Source organism: Phocoena phocoena, chromosome 4 (genome assembly GCF_963924675.1).
Source record: "Phocoena phocoena chromosome 4, mPhoPho1.1, whole genome shotgun sequence".
Taxonomy (NCBI): Eukaryota; Metazoa; Chordata; class Mammalia; order Artiodactyla; family Phocoenidae; genus Phocoena; species Phocoena phocoena.
In genome coordinates this window covers 83,143,069-83,164,472 of record NC_089222.1, presented here as the reverse complement: position 1 = coordinate 83,164,472, position 21,404 = coordinate 83,143,069, and positions in this window count along the sequence as shown.

The following is a 21,404-nucleotide window of genomic DNA, read 5'->3' as shown; positions in this document are numbered from 1 at the left end:
GGCTGAATGGATACAAAAACAAGACCTGTATATATGCTGTCTACAAGAGAACCACTTCAGACCTAGGGAAACATACAGACTGAAAGTGAGGGGTTAGAAAAAGATATTCCATGCAAATGAAAATCAAAAGAAAGCTGGAGTAGCAATGCTCATATCAGACAGAATGCACTTTAAAATAAAGACTATTACAAGAGACAAATAAGGACACAACATAATGATCAAGGGATAAGTCGAAGAAGAAGATATAACAATTATAAATAATTATGCACCCAACATAGGAGCACCTCAATACAAAAGGCAAATTCTAACAGCCATAAAGGGGGAAATCGACAGTAACATAATCATAGTAGGGGACTTTAACACCTCACTTTCATCAATGGACAGATCATCCAAAATGAAAATAAATAAGGAAACACAAGTTTTAAATGATAATTTAAACAAGATGTACTTAACTGATATTTATAGGACTTTCCATCCAAAAACAAGAGAATACACTTACTTCTCAAGTGCTCATGGAACATTCTCCAGGATAGATCATATCTTGGGTCACAAATCAAGCCTTTGTAAATTTATGAAAATAGAAATCATATCAAGTATCTTTTCTGACCACAATGCTATGACACTAGATATCAATTACAGGAAAAAATCTGTAAAAAATACAAACATATGGAGGCTAAACAATACACTACTAAATAACCAAGAGATCACTGGAGAAATCAAAGAGGAAATCAAAAAATACCTAGAAACAAATGACAATGAAAACACGACAACACAAAACCTATGGGATGCAGCAAAAGCAGTTCTAAGAGGGAAGGTTAAAGCAATACAATCCTACCTCAAGAAACAAGAAACATCTCAAATAAACAACCTAACCTTTCACCTAAAGCAGAGAAAGAAAAACCAAAAAAAAAAAAAAAACCCAAAGTTAGCAGAAGGAAAGAACTCATAAAGATCAGATCAGAAATACACGAAAAAGAAATAAAGGAAACAATAGTAAAGATCAATAAAACTAAAACTGGTTCTTTGAGAAGATAAACAAAATTGATAAACCATTAGCTAAACTCATCAAGAAAAAAAGGGAGAAGACTCAAATCAATAGATTTAGAAATGAAAAAGAAGAAGTAACAACTGACACTGCAGAAATACAAAGGATCATGAGAGATTACTACAAGCAACTGTACGCCAATAAAATGGACAACCTGGAAGAAATGAACAAATTCTTAGAAAAGCACGACTTTCCGAGACTGAACCACGAAGAAATAGAAAATATAAACAGATAAATCACAAGCACTGAAATTGAGACTGGGATTAAAAATGTTCCAACAAACAAAAGCCTAGGACCAGATGGTTTCACAGGCGATTTCTATCAAACATTTAGAGAACAACTAACACCTATCCTTCTCAAACTCTTCCAAAATATAGCAGAGGGAGGAACACTCCTAAACTCATTCTACGAGGCCACCATCACCCTGAAACCAAAACCAGACAAAGATGTCACAAAGAAAGAAAACTACAGGCCAATATCACTGATGAACATAGATGCAAAAATCCTCAACAAAATACTAGCAAACATATTCCAGCAGCACATTAAAAGGAAAATACACCATGATCAAGTGGGGTTTAACCCAGGAATGCAAGGATTCTTCAATATACGTATATCAATCAATGTGATACACCATATTAAAAAATTGAAGGAGAAAAACCATATGATCATCTCAATAGATGCAGAGAAAGCTTTCAACAAAATTCAGCACCCATTTATGGTAAAAAAAACCCTCCAGAAAGTAGGCATAGAGGGAATTTACCTCAACATAATAAAGGCTATATATGACAAACCCACAGACAACATTGTTCTCAATTGTGAAAAACTGAAACCATTTCCTCTAAGATAAGGAACAAGACAAGATTGCCCCTCTCACCATTATTATTCAACATAGTTTTGGAAGTTTTAGCCACAGCAATCAGAGAAGAAAAGGAAATAAAAGGAATCCAAATTGGAAAAGAAGAAGTAAAAGTGTCACTGTTTGCAGATGACATGATACTATACATAGAGAATCCTAAAGATGCTACCAGAAAACTACTAGAGCTAATCAGTGAATTTGGTAAAGTAGCAGGATACAAAATTAATGCACAGAAATCTCTTGCATTCCTATACACTAATGATGAAAAATCTGAAAGTGAAATCAAGAAAACACTCCCATTTACCATTGCAACAAAAAGAATAAAATATCTAGGAATAAACCTACCTAAGGAGACAAAAGACCTGTATGCAGAAAATTATACACTGATGAAAGAAATTAAAGAGTATACAAATCGATGGAGAGATATACCATGTTCTTGGATTGGAAGAATCAACATTGTGAAAGTGAATCTACTACCCAAAGCAATCTACAGATTCAATGCAATCCCTATCAAATTATCACTGGCATTTTTCACAGAACTAGAACAAAAAAATTCACAATTTGTATGGAAACACAGAAGACCCCGAATAGCCGAAGCAATCTTGAGAACGAGAAACAGAGCTGGAGGAATCAGGCTCCCTGACTTCAGACTATACTACAAAGCTACAGTAATCAAGACAGTATGGTACTGGCACAAAAACAGCAAGATAGATCCATGGAACAGGATAGAAAGCCCAGAGATAAACCCACGCACATATGGTCACCTTATCTTTGATAAAGGAGGCAGGAATGTACAGTGGAGAAAGGACAGCCTCTTCAATAAGTGATGCTAGGAAAACTGGACAGGTACATGTCAAAGTATGAGATTAGATCACTCCCTAACACCATACACAAAAATAAGCTCAAAATGGATTAAAGACCTAAATGTAAGGCCAGAAACTATCAAACTCTTAGAGGAAAACATAGGCAGAACACTCTATGACATAAATCAATGCAAGATCCTTTTTGACCCACCTCCTAGAGAAATGGAAATAAAAACAAAAATAAACAAATGGGACCTAATGAAACTTCAAAGCTTTTGCAAATCAAAAGAAAGCATAACGAAGACGACAAGACTACCCTCCGAATGGGAGAAAATATTTGCAAATGAAGCAACTGACAAAGGATTAATCTCCAAAATTTACAAGCAGCTCATGCAGCTCAATATCCAGAAAACATACAACCCAATCCAAAAATGGGCATAAGAGCTAAATAGACATTTCTCCAAAGAAGATATACAGATTGCCAACAAACACACAAAAGGATGCTCAACATCACTAATCATTAGAGAAATGCAAATCAAAAGTACAATGAGGTATCACCTCACACCAGTCAGAATTGCCATCATCAAAAAATCTACAAGCAATAAATGCTGGAGAGGATGTGGAGAAAAGGGAACCCTCTTGCACTGTTGGTGGGAATGTAAATTGAGACATCTACTATGGAGAACAGTATGGAGGTTCCTTAAAAAACTAAGAATAGAACTATCATATGACCCAACAATCCCACTACTGGCCATATACCCTGAGAAAACCATAATTCAAAAAGAGTCATGTACCACAATGTTCATTGCAGCTCTATTTACAATAGCCAGGACATTGAAGCAACCTAGTGTCCATTGACAGATGAATGGTTAAAGAAGATGTGGCACATATATACCATGGAATGGTTCTCAGCTATAAAAAGAAACAAAATTGAGTTATTTGTAGTGAGGTGGATGGACCTAGAGTCTGTCATACAGAGTGAATTAAGTCAGAAAGGGAAAAACAAATATTGCTTGCTAACACATATATATGGAATCTAAAAAAAAAAAAAAATGGTTTTGAAGAACCTAGGGGCAGAACAGGAATAAAGACGCAGATGTAGAGAATGGACTTGAGGACACAGGGAGGGGGAAGGGTAAGCTGGGACGATGTGAGAGAGTGGCATGGATATATATATACACCAAATGTACAATCGATAGCTAGTGGGAAGCAGCCACATAGCACAGGGAGATCAGCTCGGAGCTTTGTGACCACCTAGAGGGATGGGATAGGGAGGGTGGGAGGGAGACCCAAGAGGGAGGTGATATGGGGATATATGTATATGTATGGCTGATTCACTTTGTTATAAAGCAGAAACTAACACTAACACACCATTGTAGAGCAATTATACTCCAATAAAGATGTTAAAAGAAGACATTAAATTCCATTATACTACATAGGGTAATTATCTATCCATCCATCCATCTACCTATCAATCTATCTACCTACCTACCTATCAATCTATCTATGAAAATAAGTATCTGCTCAAATATCTGCCTCTTTTAAATAATACTCAATACATTGAGATTCGATCACCACTAAGAATTTTGATTGTTCATTACTATTCATTTATCCACCCTTACACTTATCATTTATTTGGCATCTATTATGTGCCAAGTACCAGGCTAGTTTCTGGGGACCCAAAGATAAGTATAAGAGAAAGGAAGCTCTTTTTCTTAATGTATTTGACTGAAACAAAATGTTATCTGTAGAAACATCTTTTAAAACAGGAACTCGTATCTTTAGCCTGGTCACTCTCTTCCCCCAAGCAAGTTATCAACTGGCCACTATCAAGCAAAGTTCGTGGTACTCTCTTTGAATTATTCTCTTCTCCATCATCCCCTTAAGAATCTGCCCTTGATTCTACCTCTACATGAATCTACTTCAACCTTCCATAGTCCTTGTTTCCATCTTCTTTTTCCTCTGAGTTACTCCTTCACAGATTTTCACTATAGGCATTGAAAATTACCTTCTCTGAATTTCTGGAATCTAATGCTAGATCCTTTATCCTTCCTTCTCATCACCCAGCGTAGCAATTTAAGTCTAACTGGCACAACATTTCTACCCCCTTTCTATCTCTGTTTCTCCATTTCTGCACAATTCTTTTGTGTGCCTTGTAAAGAAGAAGATTAAGATGATATAAAATTATAGGGTATAGCATACTACCTACTGTCAAATTTCCTGTAAGCTGGTAGTAAGGGTTTTGCAGAGGATTGCTTCTTAATAACATAAGAAAACATGCCTTAGGATCTTTGACCTACATGGCTTTTCATATATGCAGGTTTATAGAATCTCAAGTCTTTAGAGCTTTAATCTACTTTCACCAACTCTTTTGGTTACTGAACTGATAAAATTCTGAATCATTCTCTGCCTCTGGCCTCCATAAGTCAAACCTGTGAGGCAAGAGAACAGGGCTGGTACCCTAGTTCACTGCTGTTTCCTCCTGTGTGAATCATTTATGCTTAGCCATGTAGCTACCCCTCTTACTCCACTTCTGGTGGAGACCAGGAGAAAAAGGAAGAAGGTCAATTTATTCTTTAGTCACTCTTTAGAAAAGGCAAAAATAAAAGAGACATGTGGGCCAGTTTAAAGCCTTCCTACTCCCAGTGTGGTCCACCGACTAACATCATCTCCATCACCTAAGAGTTTGTTAGGGATGCACAATGTCAAGCCCCACCTAAGATGCACTGAATTAGAACCTCCATTTTAATAAAGTCCCCAGTGATTCATATACACACTAAAATTGAGATAAAGTTAAGAAGCACTGGCCTAGAAGGTGACTCTTTCTATTGACAAAGGACAAAGAAAGAAAGTAGCTCACAAATTGGGGTAAAGAAACTTTCCCTTGGAGACAGATAGGGAGAAAATGATGGAGGTTTGAAAAGAGGGGAGTTTTTTTGTGTGTGTTTCCATCTCATATCACCCCCCCACACACACACACACACACCCCTACCTAAAATTTTCCAGCCCACTCTGGATCTCAGCTGCTAGGAGTTACTCTCAATTGATTGCTAGGTATATATAACGTCTGCATCCTACCTGAGATGTTCACATAATGCCCTAAGCAGCAGGAGAATAATCCTTAACTTTCTCCCTTAGCCCAAGCATTAGTTTTGATAGAGGTCGACTTCCTAACATTGCCTTCACTGGGCAAGGGTTAGGAAGCTCACTGAAAGAAGATCTCTTTTTGATTATTTGAAGCAAGAATCCAGCAGTGGCACAGCTTTCTCTTAATCATCTGGTCATTCTTCATATAGCTCCATCAAACAGAGGATTGCTGATTTTCAGGGTCAGAAGGAACCACAAAGGACCCGTCCATTTTCTTATCTGATGCTGAAATTCCTGCCACAAGACAGCTAGTCATTGCCCAGCTTACGCTTGGATGAAATAAATGAAAGAAAACTCAAAATTCATGCTTTTATGCCATTGTGTATTCAGTGACATTGCAGCTGCCTCGCTGCATTATTTGAGAATGCAACTTTCCACTGATGACATTTAACACCCTCTTCTTAGTCTGGGGTGCTTCTCTCACAAACAGTTAAGTTTCAGAGTAGTGAGGCAGGGAAGGGAAAATTCCCCTCACAAACAAATCCTTTTGCCTAAATAAAAGAATATATAGTACTCATAAAGATGATAGTTAGAGCCCAGCGTGAGAGAGATACATTTCTCACACTAATAATAACAGAATAATGATAGGTTACATGCTAAGAGACTAGGCCTTCAGTGTAACTAACTAAGCATATTTAGGGCTCCCCTGAAGGCATTTCTTCAATTAATAAAGGAGACCGACAGATCTTCTCATAGCCTATTGCCAGGTGTCAATTGATTGCCTCCCTCTAATAACTGTTTAATTTGCTTTCCTGTACTAATCATGTCACACAAATTGTTGGCCTCTGTCCCTCACTGACAGAGCGGACGGTATTTCAATAGGCCAAATGGCACTGCCCGCCCCCCGCCCCCCATCCGTCCTCCCTCCTGCTCTACTCCCATCCTCAGCCTTTTCCATCCCTGTACGCCCTCCTCCCTGCCTGTAACCCAGACAGATTCAGCCACTTATTTCTCCGGGAACCCATCCAATGACAATGAGAGAGTAAATCGGTCAGACCTCTAGAGCAGCAGCCGCAGGAAGAAAGAAACATCCCCTTGCCGTGTCCCATGACCTCTCTCCACGCTGAAAGAAAACTCATCAGCTCACAGCACGAATTAGCATGGCCTCATTATAGACAGAGAGTGAGGGTCATAAAAGGCCCAAATGGGAACAAGGTGGTTTGAAAAAAGAAATCAAAGTCCCATGAGCAGGGGAAGTCGTACCAGGGTGACACAAGGTGAGGGGGGATGGGAAGTAAATATGACGAAAACACATCAGTGGAAGAGAACATTGACATGCAAATGTTCGAGCTTATGATTTGACATATCAGGGAACCCAGGACACAATTACACTTGATGACTGAGGCGTAAATAGATGTTGGCAGTCACCACCCCACCCGTTACCCATAACTCCCCCGTCTTGTTTTTGGGTATGCCAGTGTTTTTTGGCTTCTTGCTTTGCTTTCATCTTTCCGTCTCACTAAATAAAAGGCCTACAAAGAATCAAGCACAGAGATATATACACGGAGGTTTAAAAACTTCCCCGTGTACCTGGTGCCCTGACACAGCTACGTCTCTCAGCATGCTGTTCTGCCATCTGAGTGAACTGCCCTTCACACTTCATGTGAATGATCAAGGATTGTTACAAAGACTCCACCTCCCACGTGGAGCTTTCTGTTCCTAACCAGAGCACGCAGAGACTGCTCCTCCCATAGCAGTGCTCTTCCACTTTGCACCTATTCTTCGCTAAGTAAAAGCAGACCCTTCAGTCCTTCACACAAGACTCTCCACGCTATAACCTAAAACGTAGTTTTCTATTCCACCTCCTACCATCCGTCCACACTGATCCTACGACCACATTCTACTGAACCTCATGCTTTCCTCCCCTCTTCACCTTGTCTTTGAATTTCCTTCTATCAGGAATCCCTCTCCTCCAGTGTTCAGTAACCCAGCATCCCATCCATCAGAGGCCAGCACGAAAACAAGCTCCTTCTTAAAAATGCTACAGGATACGATCTCTCTCTGTTAAACTCTGTATCATTTGTATCACCTGCACAGATATTTAATTTTGGGGAGAGATTAAAAATTACTTGAGGGGAGATACTTTCAAGACTCTCTGAAAAGCCCCCTTAGAACTTTTTTTTTCTTCTCTCTCGGCCCTAATAGTTTGCTTTGACTGCCTCAAGGGACATTTTGTAATTGGCTTACATAGAGAACTTCACGGCAATCTGAAATGTGGAAATCTTTGTCAGTTTGGATTTCAAACAGGGAGTAACTCCCCACCGCAAGGAGTTTACAATTCCCTTGTCATTACCAGGGAGTACAGAGAATGTGGATTTTATCAATGGGAAATAAGCCAGCAAAGGGTAGATGGATGCGGGGCATCAGGAGTGTAGAGAGATGCTGTGGCACTCAATCACTTCTGTAACCAGTAAGCGTATAATATTGGAGGAAAGCAAGGCCTGAAGAAGGGTTTTGTTAATACAGATTTGGCACCTAAAGATCGTAGTGTAAGCAAGGACCTCTGAACCACAGATCAATGAATGTTTGTGGAATCAAAGACTAAATACTTCCAGATGACATCAGTTACTAAAACACAACTTGTCTTTAGAGTGTCTGCTAGGTGCCTGACACTGATATTGCGACCAAGCAAGCACATTTTGAAGGTGGGGGGACGCCTAAGGGGTCAAGGAGGAAAAACAAAAAGGAAGGAATAAAAATTCAAGAACTCTGCAAAAAACCAACCAACAAGTAAACAAACTAAAATCAAAAACAAATAATTTAACCACATGAAGATTACACAGAAGGCAGCAAAGAAGCGTCCCTCCTCCCAACTGGCAGAAAACCTCATTGCCACTGCCACCATCCTAGTTTACACACCGTATTGGCTTGCTGGGATCAATGCAACAGTCTACTAACAAGCTCGCTGGCCTCAGCCTTGTGCCCAATGAGCACATCCACACAGAGCACTCTTTCTGACGAAAAGCAGCTCGTGGCATCACCATCCCTACACCTTGCCCCAGCCCTTCTGCATTCAGCTTATCCCCTCACTCGTGCAGTACTTATTCAGCCTTTACTAGGCACTAAAGGCACAGAAATAAAGCAGGACAGGCTTGATCCCTCCACTAGAGGAGAAACTTTTCCTGGGATCAGGAAAAGTTAGGGATCAAGTCCAAATGCCTTGATATGGCACACCAGGCTCTCACATTCCAGAACTTTCTTATCTCTCCAACCTCCTGGACTACTTCCCTTTGGTTTCTGTACTCCATTCTTAGACTCCTGCATTCTTACTTACTTTCGGTTCTCTGTTAGCATTCTCCATACTCTCTTTTGCCTTCCGTCTTTTTCACATGGTGCTTTTTGTGTTGAAATACCTTTCCCCTCCCATCTTCCCGGACATTCCCCTGGCTAGCTGCTACTTCCTTCCAGGATACCCTTTATCACCCTCTGTTTTCTGTCTGTGTGTCGGCTCCCTCCACTAGACCGATAGCTCCCTGAGAGAGATCCCGTGTTATTCACTGGTAGATAACTCCAGTAATCAGCGTAGTACCTGATTTACATGGGTGCTCAATTATCATCAGTCCAGTGAACTAATTACAGTTTGACTTGGTTTCTACTAGACGGAGAGGAATAGATTCAAACTGTGCTGAGTGCAGGGACTTTGGTTCATGACTATCTCCAGCTCGGTGAATGCCAGGCACAGCATAAATATCTGTTGGATGAATGAATGAAAGGATAAATTCAACTAAAAAAAAAAAACAGTATTAAAACTATGTCCACACAAGTGTGATTAGAACCAAAACCGGACATTACACATCCTTTTGATCAAACGGAAATCCGGAACATTCTCACAAGGGATTGAATATCTTAAGAAAAATGTTATTAATTTTTGAATCGTTTTTGGGTACTCCAATTTCCCTTTTTCCTCACATGGCACAATAAAGGCACTGGAGTTGAAATTGTGAGACCCTTTTCACTTTTACATCTGAATTACGAAATGCCACATCCACCAGCCTCGACCAGAAGCAAGGCAACATTAATATTAATGCTTGGAAGGGCCTGCAGTATGGCAGCGGGATGATTTAAAGAAGAGAATAATCAGGGACTGAATCTTAGTAAATAAATCCAAGGTCCAATTTGTTTAGTCTCTCACCCATATTTTTAAAGGAAAATTAATATTCATTTTAAAAGGCAAATCAATACAGATTCTGAACTGCTGACTTGGTAGATGTAAAGTGGAAATGTTTCTCTTGTCCCCAGCAGCCTCCTAGCTAATCTCGTTTTTCCCAGTCTGTTGCTACTTTATTCCATATACAGATATGCAGGGATACCCTCAAAATATCACTCGTGAAGCATTTACTAACTTTTTGCCATCATGTATCTAGTACCACCTGGCTATCGTGGGGACACAGACCACAGAAGGGCCTTTCTTTGTCTTCAAGGGATTTACAATCCAGATGGGGAGAGGAAGCATCCTCTTAGATCAGGCATCCAAAGAATAATCCAAAGAATATCAAGCGTATTCTAAGATAGTATGGTAAAAACTATTTTGAACATGTAATTTCTACCTTTGCAAATCTCCCATGATCCTCTCATGACCTCCTTCCACCCCAGTGTAGACACTCTCATTTTTTATATGTATGTATATATATTATATATATTGAGAATATCTAATTATAGAATATAGAATATTATATACAGTTATATGTCTAATCTCATTTAATCCTCATAACAACCCTGAGCAGTTTATAATATTATGACCATTTTACATTTAAAAGACCTGAGATGTGGTTAAATGACTGTTGCAAGATGCTACATCTAGGAAGTGGCAAAACCGAACTTAGAGTTCAGTTCTGCCTAATTATAAACTTCTATTCTTTCCACCATGCTCTTTCTCCATCAGTTGTCATCTACTTCCTTTGGCATCACTCTATCATTTCTTGTTATGTCCTAATATCTCTGTTCTACTGAGACCAAGTTCATCTACTTGGCACCTTTGGAACAAATTTTGCTAAACTGTGTTTTCGTGTGTTGTCTTGCCCACCCATCGCCGTGAAAAACTTAGAAGGAGTCAGCACAGCAAATAGGTTCAAAGTGTAATTAATACCTGAAAGCAAACTGTCCCATATTCAAATTCTGACATCACCCTTTTATAGGTGTATGACCTTGGACAAATTACTTTACCTATTTGTGTTTCCTTATTTGTAAAATGGAACAATAATAATAGTATCCATTAGTGTCCTTAACTATCTTTGATAACATGCTGGTTACTGTATTTTATTTACATTAGTGATTTAGGAATAGCCATCTAGATGTATAAGTCTTAGGCAGTTATAGCATTGAAGACTCAAAAAAATGGTTTGACGATAAAAGTTTTAAATGCCAAATTACCTTGCCCGATAGAAGATAAAATAATGATAATTATTTAATGATAGAGACAGAATTAAACTTGTGTGTATTTTAGTACAATCCTTTCATTTAACACATGGGGAAACTGAAGCCCAAAACATAATTTTAAAAAATAACAACAAACTGTCCAAATTCACATATCTGGTGGAGGATCTCTCATGAGCAGTTTCTGAGACTTTAACTCATTCAGTCCATAGATGTTGTTCCACACTCTCATCACAAAGATCAGGTTCCAAACAGCCCTGGCCCACTCCTTTGCCCCATTTTTAGCCATCTCTCCATTGGCAAAAATGCTGGTACCTTATAAAGCCCAACTGAGCTTTCTGAACTGGGTCTTACGATTTATACTGAATTTAAATTATTTCAAATTATTTTACTGAAATAAATGGGTTTTTTTTGTTTTTGCGGTACGTGGGCCTCTCGCTGTTGTGGTCTCTCCCGTTGTGGAGCACAGGCTCCGGACGCGCAGGCTCAGCGGCCATGGCTCACGGGCCCAGCCGCTCCGCGGCATGTGGGATCTTCCCGGACCGGGGCATGAACCCGTGTCCCCTGCATCGGCAGGCGGACTCTCAACCACTGCGCCACCAGGGAAGCCCTGAAATAAATGTTTTAACCATGAGTGGAAAATCTAGTTTACCTCATTTCGATAAATATGGTCCTGGCACCATATGCTAGATGTTGGGGATAATAAAGTGGAATAAACATCAGGGTCCCGGCTCTCTTAAGCTAGTTCATCAGGTTTTACATCTCACCTGGGGAATTCTCTTTTCTTTAATTAGGTTACCTTAATAAGACCAAAACAAACATTTACTGCTTGAATATCAGCATATTCTTTTGTCTAATTGTAGGGAGAAATAAAGAATGAGATAAGACTTCAGGAATTTAAGAGTTCCATGTTTCTAGGAGCTCCTTTTGGCACATTATTTATTTCATAAACTTAAGCTCCCTTCCCAGTCGTTTTTCTTCTCAAATAAAATCTTTGTTTTGAATATTAACCAAGATTGTAAGGCTATGTGTCAGTTTGTAGAGGCTTTAGAAAACACACACACACACACACAATGCTCTCTCTATATAAAGCAGATTATTTATATCTCAGAATATGTTTTCAACAATGAGATATTGCAACATTTGTAGAATTTAGGATCTAGTGCTAGGTCTTTGATGTTCTTCAATGTAGGTACCATAATAATATAATTGTCACTATCACTAATTTTATTTGTTCTTTACAGATCCCATGCTAAGAACCTTACATACATTATCTTGTGTGATTCTTACACATTAAAATGCATTATTATCCCAATTTTACAGATGAGACAATTGAGGCCGAGGCCATACAAACTTTCCCAAAGCTATGTGGTTTCTACACGGTAGAACCGGAATTTACACCCAGGTCAGTCTGACCAGGATTTAGGCAACTTTCTAGTCCCCAGGACCTTTTTTGCACCAAGTAGGTCTTCAGTAAGTCCTTACTGAACCACTGAATGCTGAAACAGTAGAAAAGCAACAAAAATGCTTTACTGTGAAATAAACTAGAAAAGCTTAGCAACCAGACTTTGAAACAGATCCCTTGCGATCAGGTCTATATAGATTTGTGAAACACCCTGAAGCAGCTTTGCAGAAACTGCCCAAACGTGCAGCAGTGAATTCTGAAGGGGTTATGAGCACACTTTTATTGCTACAGAAAAGGAAATAGAATTTTTCATCATAATTCATCTAATAATGCAAGCCAAGTTTTGCTCTACTGAGATTTCAGGGGAAAAAAGAATTTAAAAAGTATCACAGATAACCCCTGTACAAAACTTCCAGGCTTGGACCCAAATGAAATGCCATTGTTTAATAAGGGGAACTAGGATACCAAATGCTATTAGACTCCATGTATAGTTCTCCCAAGCCAGCTCATGCCTTCAGAGGACATCTGGCTCAACAGTTTTAGTACCCCCATCACCATCACTAGCTTAACATGGACATGCACACGTACACACCATTTTGATAAGGAAATTTTCAGAGTTATATAAAGGAATTCATTGTTGGTCCTATACTTGTGCTTTTCAAAGTGTGACCCCCAGACCAGCAGTGTCAGCATCACCGGCTCTTTATTAGAAATGCAGACGCTCAGGCCTTATCCCAAATCGAATGAATCCGAATCTGCATTTTGGCACAATCCCCCAGTCATACACACAGACGATCATTTCAACCACTTGATTTTGCTGGTACTCTGCAGCAGTCCAGTTGAATCTGAGACTGAACCAAGGCCCTGCAACCTTCTTCCATGCACTGTGGCAATGCAAGGGCCAAGGAAAGTACCCCCGGGCAATGATGAAGGGGTCACTTTTGATGGGCAAGTCCTCCATTTTGCATCATTAAAACACATCCATTGCATTCTTTAAGATGGTCACCTTTTCTGTGAAAGCATTTCTGATCCACCCTCCCATTCTAAAGACATTTTGCATGTGTATATCTATGTACTAATTTATTAAAGCTACAGTACCGACAGTATGTTGACAGAGTTTCTATTGCTTTGTACTTAATCTCCTCATGATTAGCACCTTTCAAAGTCCAGAACATTGTCACCTTCCCTTATTTAATCCCAAAAGGGAAGGGAGGGGATCTGAAGGAAAGTAAGTATTGAAAGGGAATTAAGAACCGAATCTACTTTGGCCTTCATTTCTTGGGGTTTGGTTTTAGATTTCCTAAAGAAAAACTATTCTTGGCTTTCCCATAATTACATGAGGATTCTTAACCTTTGTTCCTGATGGAAAATCAAACTGTATGAAGGAGAGTCATGTTTAAAAATGGAAAAGAAGCACCGCTCTACTCCACTGAGCGAGGGCTGGTTCAGCAGATTTGCAATCATTCCTCATATCAGGGCTTGAGACTGGTTTGTGGACACGGCCACAGCTGTGCAAATTGTGGAGTGGCGACCAGGGGACAAAGAGCTCTGTGCTTGTCTCCCGTGGCTTTGGTTTCATTTAGGTCCCCTGCCCCAGGAGCTTCACTTTGCAAGGCTTAGGGTAGGGATAAGACGTTCAAAGTGTACTTCACTCAGAACCACAGCATTTCTCCTCACTTTTAGGGCACAACTGAAAGAGGGCTTTAATGTGAAATTTGCCTTAGGCCAGCAGACTGTTCCCAAACATCGAAAGCATCAGTTTGCCTTCTGTACACTGATGTGGTTATAACATTGTATACAATTGCAAGGGAACTCATATCCTGTCCACATCTGCCCTTCTCCTCTCTCTCCTGTTCCTCCCTTTTTTTTCTGTTTATATCATCTGGCGCTGCCACACATACCTTGCTGCATGCAGCCCATGCCAATCAGACATGTTTATGATGAGTGGTGAGTGTGGGTGGGAAGAGGGAAACATTTCTATGCTAGACTCAGTGGGCTCAGATCATATGTTGATTTTTCTCTTTCTTTAAAATAAAAATTCCCTTTAAAATTTGGGGTGAAAGGTAAGCACACTGCAGACTGGATTTATTTACTCAGATGTTATGCTTGATAATTCTCATCTTTAACTCATCTTGTAGCTGCACTTCCAGCCTTTCTGGACATCAATATTAATGTTTCCAGCTCCTGGCAGTAGCTGGTAGAGGTGGCATTTCATAATTCAGATGTAAAAATTAAAAGCCGAGTGCTAGAGGGGGTAACACAGTAGCAGAATACATCCATCCAATATTTACTGAAAGCCCTTCAGAAAACCAGCCTTTCCCAGCCCTCCCATAGCAAGGAAATGCAACATTAACAGCTAAATAATGGTGGCCGAGAAATTCACTCTCCCTCCTTCCTTGAAAAAAAAAAACAAACAAACAAAAAAAAAACTATCAAGGGCACAAGATGGTTCCAGAAATATTTTCACTTTGAAGATCTTCAATCGGCACCCAAGGGGAAAGGGCGTTGGCAAATCCCACCTGAGACGATGCTTCACTAACAGGTGCATGAGAGTCAATGGTCCTCTAGTCAGCAGAGGGCTGACATCACCAGGTATCCCATCAATGTGCCCCTCATGATTATTGGTAGAGAACTCCACGGAGAAAGGTCTCACGATGCCACTTATTCATTAGTCATCGGTGCCATGGCCTTATTTTGCTTTTTGTCAAAAAACTGTTCCCTTCATGTCTTTATGTTATAGGGAACCTAGGTTCTCAATTCTCTGCAGAGAGAAAGGCTGGCTCATCATTATTCTCTTCATATTCTTCTCTTCTTTCGAAAACAAGTAGGTCCCCACATATGAAAAGATGTATGTACTTGGAAAGAGTTTAAGAATGATCATAACTAATTATAAATTAAAATAAATGCTTACTAAAACAAAATAATTAAAACAGACACTTCACCATAAACTCATCATGATAAGTCCATCCAAGCAAAGAAAGAAAACTAGTCTTACTTTATCATCATGTCTTACTAGAGCCATCCCCTTCCACCAACTGCTGATGCTATTTTAGAGTTGGAACAAATAAAATGAAAAGAAAGCAGAAAAAGGGATAAAGTCTCCATCAACTCCCTCATCTCTCCCAGTGGTTCTTGTTTGGTTGTTTGGGGAGGTTTTGTTATTTTTTATTTTGTTTTTAATATCTACCTCTTTCTAGTAAAGAAGAGAATGTGACCTCTTGCCAATTCTGGCCAAGGTTCTACATTCTTGGCCACTTCTTTTCATGATTTAAAATAGTCTACTTCAAAAACAGAGCTGCTTTCTATAGAAATTCTGAGCCAATGTCTACATCCAAATAATTATTAGAGAACTGATTTGTGAGGAATTTCATAGTTACTTATAAACCTCTATTTCAAATGAGGCTGCTTTTTCTAAACAGGATATATGCCATGACACGTGTTTTCACAATGTTGCTGTTGTTTTTCCATGTATCCTAAAACAGGCAAGTGCCTCTTGCTTGAGATTCACTTCATCCTGGTAATTTCTGTCCTCCTCATTGCTAAAGTGATTTTTCTAAAGAAGAAAGGCATGCATTGCTTCTTAAAAGAGTTTCTTTTTCCTCTGCCTTCTGTCTTATTATTTTCTTTAAGATATGTTGAAAATGCATTTTTATTCCCTGTGACTCCAGGCCCGTAAGCAGCTTGTTTGTTAGGTCCTACTGGGGACAGAGTACAGACTAATTTTCATAAGTTGCAACAATTCCAAAGCATGAAGAAAACAATAATTTTTTTTTAAGATCAAAATAGGCTGTCCATTAGCCCGTTGTAAACTTGTATGCAGAATGTCTTTACATTTTAGTTGCTTTATTTCTAGCAAAGCCAGTCTCTCAGTTAAAGGAACACTTTCTAACCTGTTTCTTCAGCCTATCAGGAATGAGAAGCCAGGGACCAGAAGCTATAATCTCTACAGGCTGTGTTCTGCTAACCAAAGCCAGGCAAGGAGGCCAATTCCATAAAGCACTACAAATATTTGTGTGGTTCAAAGGGGCAAGGAGATGTCCCCGGCTAGGAGGAAATCTATAAACAAGACAGACAAGAGATTTTACAAAGCTTAGCAAAACAAAATGGAGGATGGGTGGGGGGAAAGGGAGACAAGGAAGGATTGAGTTCAAACTTGGATTTAGATTTTATATGAGGACAGCTCAATACAGCTGCAGAGATGAAGCCCTTTTATTTTTTTGCAAAGGCCAATAAAAAATGCCAGACTTCCAACACTCTGCGAGATGCTCCTGCCTCATCTCGGATTCTGGTCTCCTCCCACCACTCACACTGGCCTATTTGCTGTAGCTTCACACTCCTCGGGCACCACAGCAGATGGCTCACCACCCACATACTCTTCAGTATGTGAAGGCAGAGAGACATCTTGGTGTTTCTTGCAGTGGGGAAGAGGAGGAAAAAATAACAAGGCCATGCTTACTGGGATTACCTTGTCCACTCGTACGATTTCTCTTTCCTTCCTTGGATGGCTTTGTGAGTGTGATACTTTTAAATCCCGTGAAAGGCACCATTCTCATTATTTGATGAGCTCGACAAACTTTGCCCCAATTTCAGGGTATTAAGTATCAACATGGAGTCTGAAAGGCCGTGTCTAGCATTGCTTGGCTCCAGGGGGCATATTTTCCTTCCACAATGATATAAGGCTGTGGGAATGTATTAGTCTCCTGAGTTCACTTGTTTAAATAAAGTCCCCTGCCCTTCCATGCGGGCATCAAGGAGCACAGCAGGCAGCTGCCACTTTAGGGATCACTTCAGCACTGCTGCCGTCTCTTACGGCAGGCACATCTTCCCCCAGCCTCCCAGAAGTGCACTCCACCGCCATCCTGGTCCTGCTGCAACAGTAGTTAATGAGTTTTCTGTGTTTCAGTAAAATTTGGGGGCAGTTTCATCATCCATGGAAACAGTGGGGAGACTGGCAAAGACATGCCATCATTTTCTTGCATGTGAAGGGATTAAATGGACGTGAACCCAGTGGTACAGAAGGGTTTTCAAAATAATGGGCACCATGTCTTTTGTCAAACAGTCTAATTTCAGGGTTCACAAAAAAGTGTATCAGAATTTGCATTAAAATCCAGTAGAAATGGTTCTAGAAAAAGAGTGTAACGGTAGAGAGAAAAAAGGTAAGCAGCTGACTTATCAAGATCTTCCCCCACAGTTGGGATCCCCTAGAATACGTTTTTATTGTAATAAAGGATCAGATGTGCTCTTGAGCTGATAGGGGTTTACTTTCACTGTTGTTTGGCGTAATTGTAATTACAAGCACGGCTCAAGTCAAAACAGAACACTGTGAATTCTCCACAAATCATGCTTTGACTCAACAGGGAGGCTGTAGAGCACAGGGTTCTAGAGCCAAGAAGACCTGACCTCATATCCCAGCCTCAACATTTACAAACTTGGTGGCTTTGGACACTTTACTTTTCTTAGTTTGTTTTCTCTTCTGTAAATGGGAATAATGATTGTAATTCCTGTCAAGATTATTATGAGGATTAGGTGATATAATGTCTAATAGGCCACTGCATGGTTCTTGACATTTAGGAACTGTTCAATAAATAGTAGTTTAAATTAGCTAGAGGACATCTCATATTTTCCAGCCAACATTCCTAAAAGCTATAGCTAAAATCTGCCTTAAACCCTATTATTTTCTTTCAACGTTGAACAAATAATGAAGGGGTGGAAAACCATGTCAATTATAATTTTATTATAAAGATATTTATTCACTATTGAACTTGATTCTTGATGTTTTTCATCACAGAACAAGGGGTTTGACCTCAACCAACCATCCAACAAATCTGTACAGAGAACTTCCTGTTTATAAGACAAATGGATAGGATCCCTTCTCCTGTGCGTGTGCCCATTCCAAGTGTCAGAAACATTACATAAAAAATAGGACCTACATCCTAAAATTCTCCATGTGACTGCAGCTATCTGGGAGCAGCCATCTCACTTTGATTCCTAATATCTCCAGAAAAACATTTTTTTTTCATAAAATAAACCTCAGAAATATCATATATTTAACTTATGCTGGTGAAATATACATACATTTATATAATTCAAATGATAAAGGTCATGATGCAGCAAATCCCACACAATACTTTCCAACTGTTCACTGTAGTAGGAAAAACTTTGCAAAAGGATAAAATTATTAACGCAGCAGTTTTTACACGGGGCTTTCCAAGAGCACTCAGATTTCAGTAGAGTCAATTTGGGAGTTAGAATTGAACATGGGGCCTGGGTCCCTCATCCCCACTTCATTCAAAGCAGCTCCTCTTCTTTTATCTGTTTTATATCCTAGATTCTGAATAAACTGTCTAAAAGGGGGGCATTCTGCTGCTAAAACTCAATCAAACAAATAAATAGTTTGAAAACCACAGCATTAAGAAGGTTCAGTCTGGCGACTTTTTTCTTTAACATCTCCAAAGCGTACCTCTCACACAAAATTTATAGCTATATATAGCAGCTTCATGTTTCAGCATTGTGTCAAGGACGACCCCAAAGTTAATGCTAAATCCTATCCACTCTGTAGCATAGATTTCTCCACCTTCTCTGCCCGAGGAACCTTCTTATTTATGTATTTTAAATAGGGGCAAAGAATTGATCTCTTACAGAAACATGCACTGTGCTTTAAATCAAATCACTAACCGTGTGTGTGTGTGTGTGTGTGTGTGTGTGTGTGTGTGTTTATAGGACTGGGGGAGAGAGGACAAAATACAGGTATAAAAACTTACATGTAGGGGGCTTCCAGCAAGATGGCGGAAGAGTCAGACGCAGAGATCACCTTCCTCCCCACAGATACACCAGAAATACATCTACACGTGGAACAACTTCTACAGAACACCTACTGAACGCTGGCAGAAGACCTCAGACCTCCCAAAAGGCAAGAAACTCCCAACGTACCTGGAGGGGATTAAGAGCGCTGCTTAGGGCTTCCCTGGTGGTGCAGTGGTTGGGAGTCCGCCTGCCGATGCAGGGGACACGGGTTCGTGCTCCGGTCCAGGAGGATCCCACGTGCCGCGGAGCGGCTGGGCCCGTGAGCCATGGCTGCTGAGCCTGCGCATCCGGAGCCTGTGCTCCGCAACGGGAGAGGCCACAACAGTGAGAGGCCCGTGTACCACAAAAAAAAAAAAAAAGAGCGCTGCTTAAAGGAGCCCCAGAGACGGGTGCGAGCTACGGCTAAAAGCGCAGACCCCAGAGACAGGCATGAGGCGCTAAGGCTGTTGCTGCCGCCACCAAGAAGCCTGTGTGCGAGCACAGGTCACTCTCCACAGCCCCCTTCCGGGGAGCCTGTGCAGCCCGCCACTGCCAGGATCCCGGTATCCAGGGACAACTTCCCCAGGAGAACGCACAGCGAGCCTCAGGCTGCTACAACGGCTCGGCGACCTCTGCCGCCGCAGGCTCGCCCTGCACTCCGTACCCCTCCCTCCCCCCGGCCTGAGTGAACCGGAGGCCCCGAATCAGCGGCTCCTTTAACCCCATCCTGTCTGAGCGAAGAACAGACGCCCTCCAGCGACCTACACGCAGAGGCGGGGCCATATCCAAAGCTGAGCCCCGGGAGCTGTGAGAACAAAGAGAAAAGGAAATCTCTCCCAGCAGCCTCAGAAGCAGCGGATTAAAGCTCCACAATCAACTTGATGTACCCTGCATCTGTGGAATACATGAATAGACAACGAATCATCCCAAATTGAGAAGGTGGACTTGAGAGCAAGATTTATGATTTTTTCCCCTTTTCCTCTTTTTGTGTGAATGTGTATGCTTCTGTGTGAGATTTTGTCTGTATAGCTTTGCTTTCACCATTTGTCCTAGGGTTCTATCCATCTGTTTTTTGTTTGTTTTTAAATTTTTTTCATAATAATTATTTTTTATTTTAATAACTTTATTTTAACTTACTTTATTTTATTTTGCTTTATCTTTCTTTCTTCCTTCCTTCCCTCCTTTCTTCCTTCCTCCCTCCCTTCCTCCCGCCCTCCCTCCTTTCTTTCTCTTTCTTTCTTCCTTTCTACTTCTACTAATTCTTTCTTTCTACTTTTTCTCCCTCTTATTCTGAACTGTGTGGATGAAAGGCTCTTGGTGCTGCATCCAGGACTCAGTGCTGTGCCTCTGAGGTGGGAGAGCCAACTTCAGGACACTGGTCCACAAGAGACCTCCCAGCTCCACATATTATCAAACGGCAAAAATCTCCCAGAGATCTCCATCTCAACACCAGCACCCAGCTTCACTCAACGACCAGCAACCTACAGTGCTGGACACCCTATGCCAAACAACTGGCAAGACAGGAACACAACCCCAACCATTAGCAGAGAGGCTGCCTAAAATCATAATAAGTCCACAGAAACCCCAAAACACACCACCAGACGTGGACTTGCCCACCAGAAAGAAAAAATCCGGCCTCATCCACCAGAACACAGGCACTAGTACCCTACACCAGGAAGCCTACACAACCTACTGAACCAACCTTAGCCACTGGGGACAGATTCCGAAAACAACGGGAACTATGAACCTGCAGCCTGCAAAAAAGAGACCCCAAACACAGTAAGATAAGCAAAATGAGAAAACAGAAAAACACACAGCAGTATTAGGAGCAGATAAAAACGCACCAGACCTAACAAATAAAGAGGAAATAGGCAGTCTACCTGAAAAAGAATTCAGAATAATGATAGTAAAGATGGTCCAAAATCTTGGAAATAGAATAGACAAAATGCAAGAAACATTTCACAAAGACCTACAAGAACTAAAGATGAAACA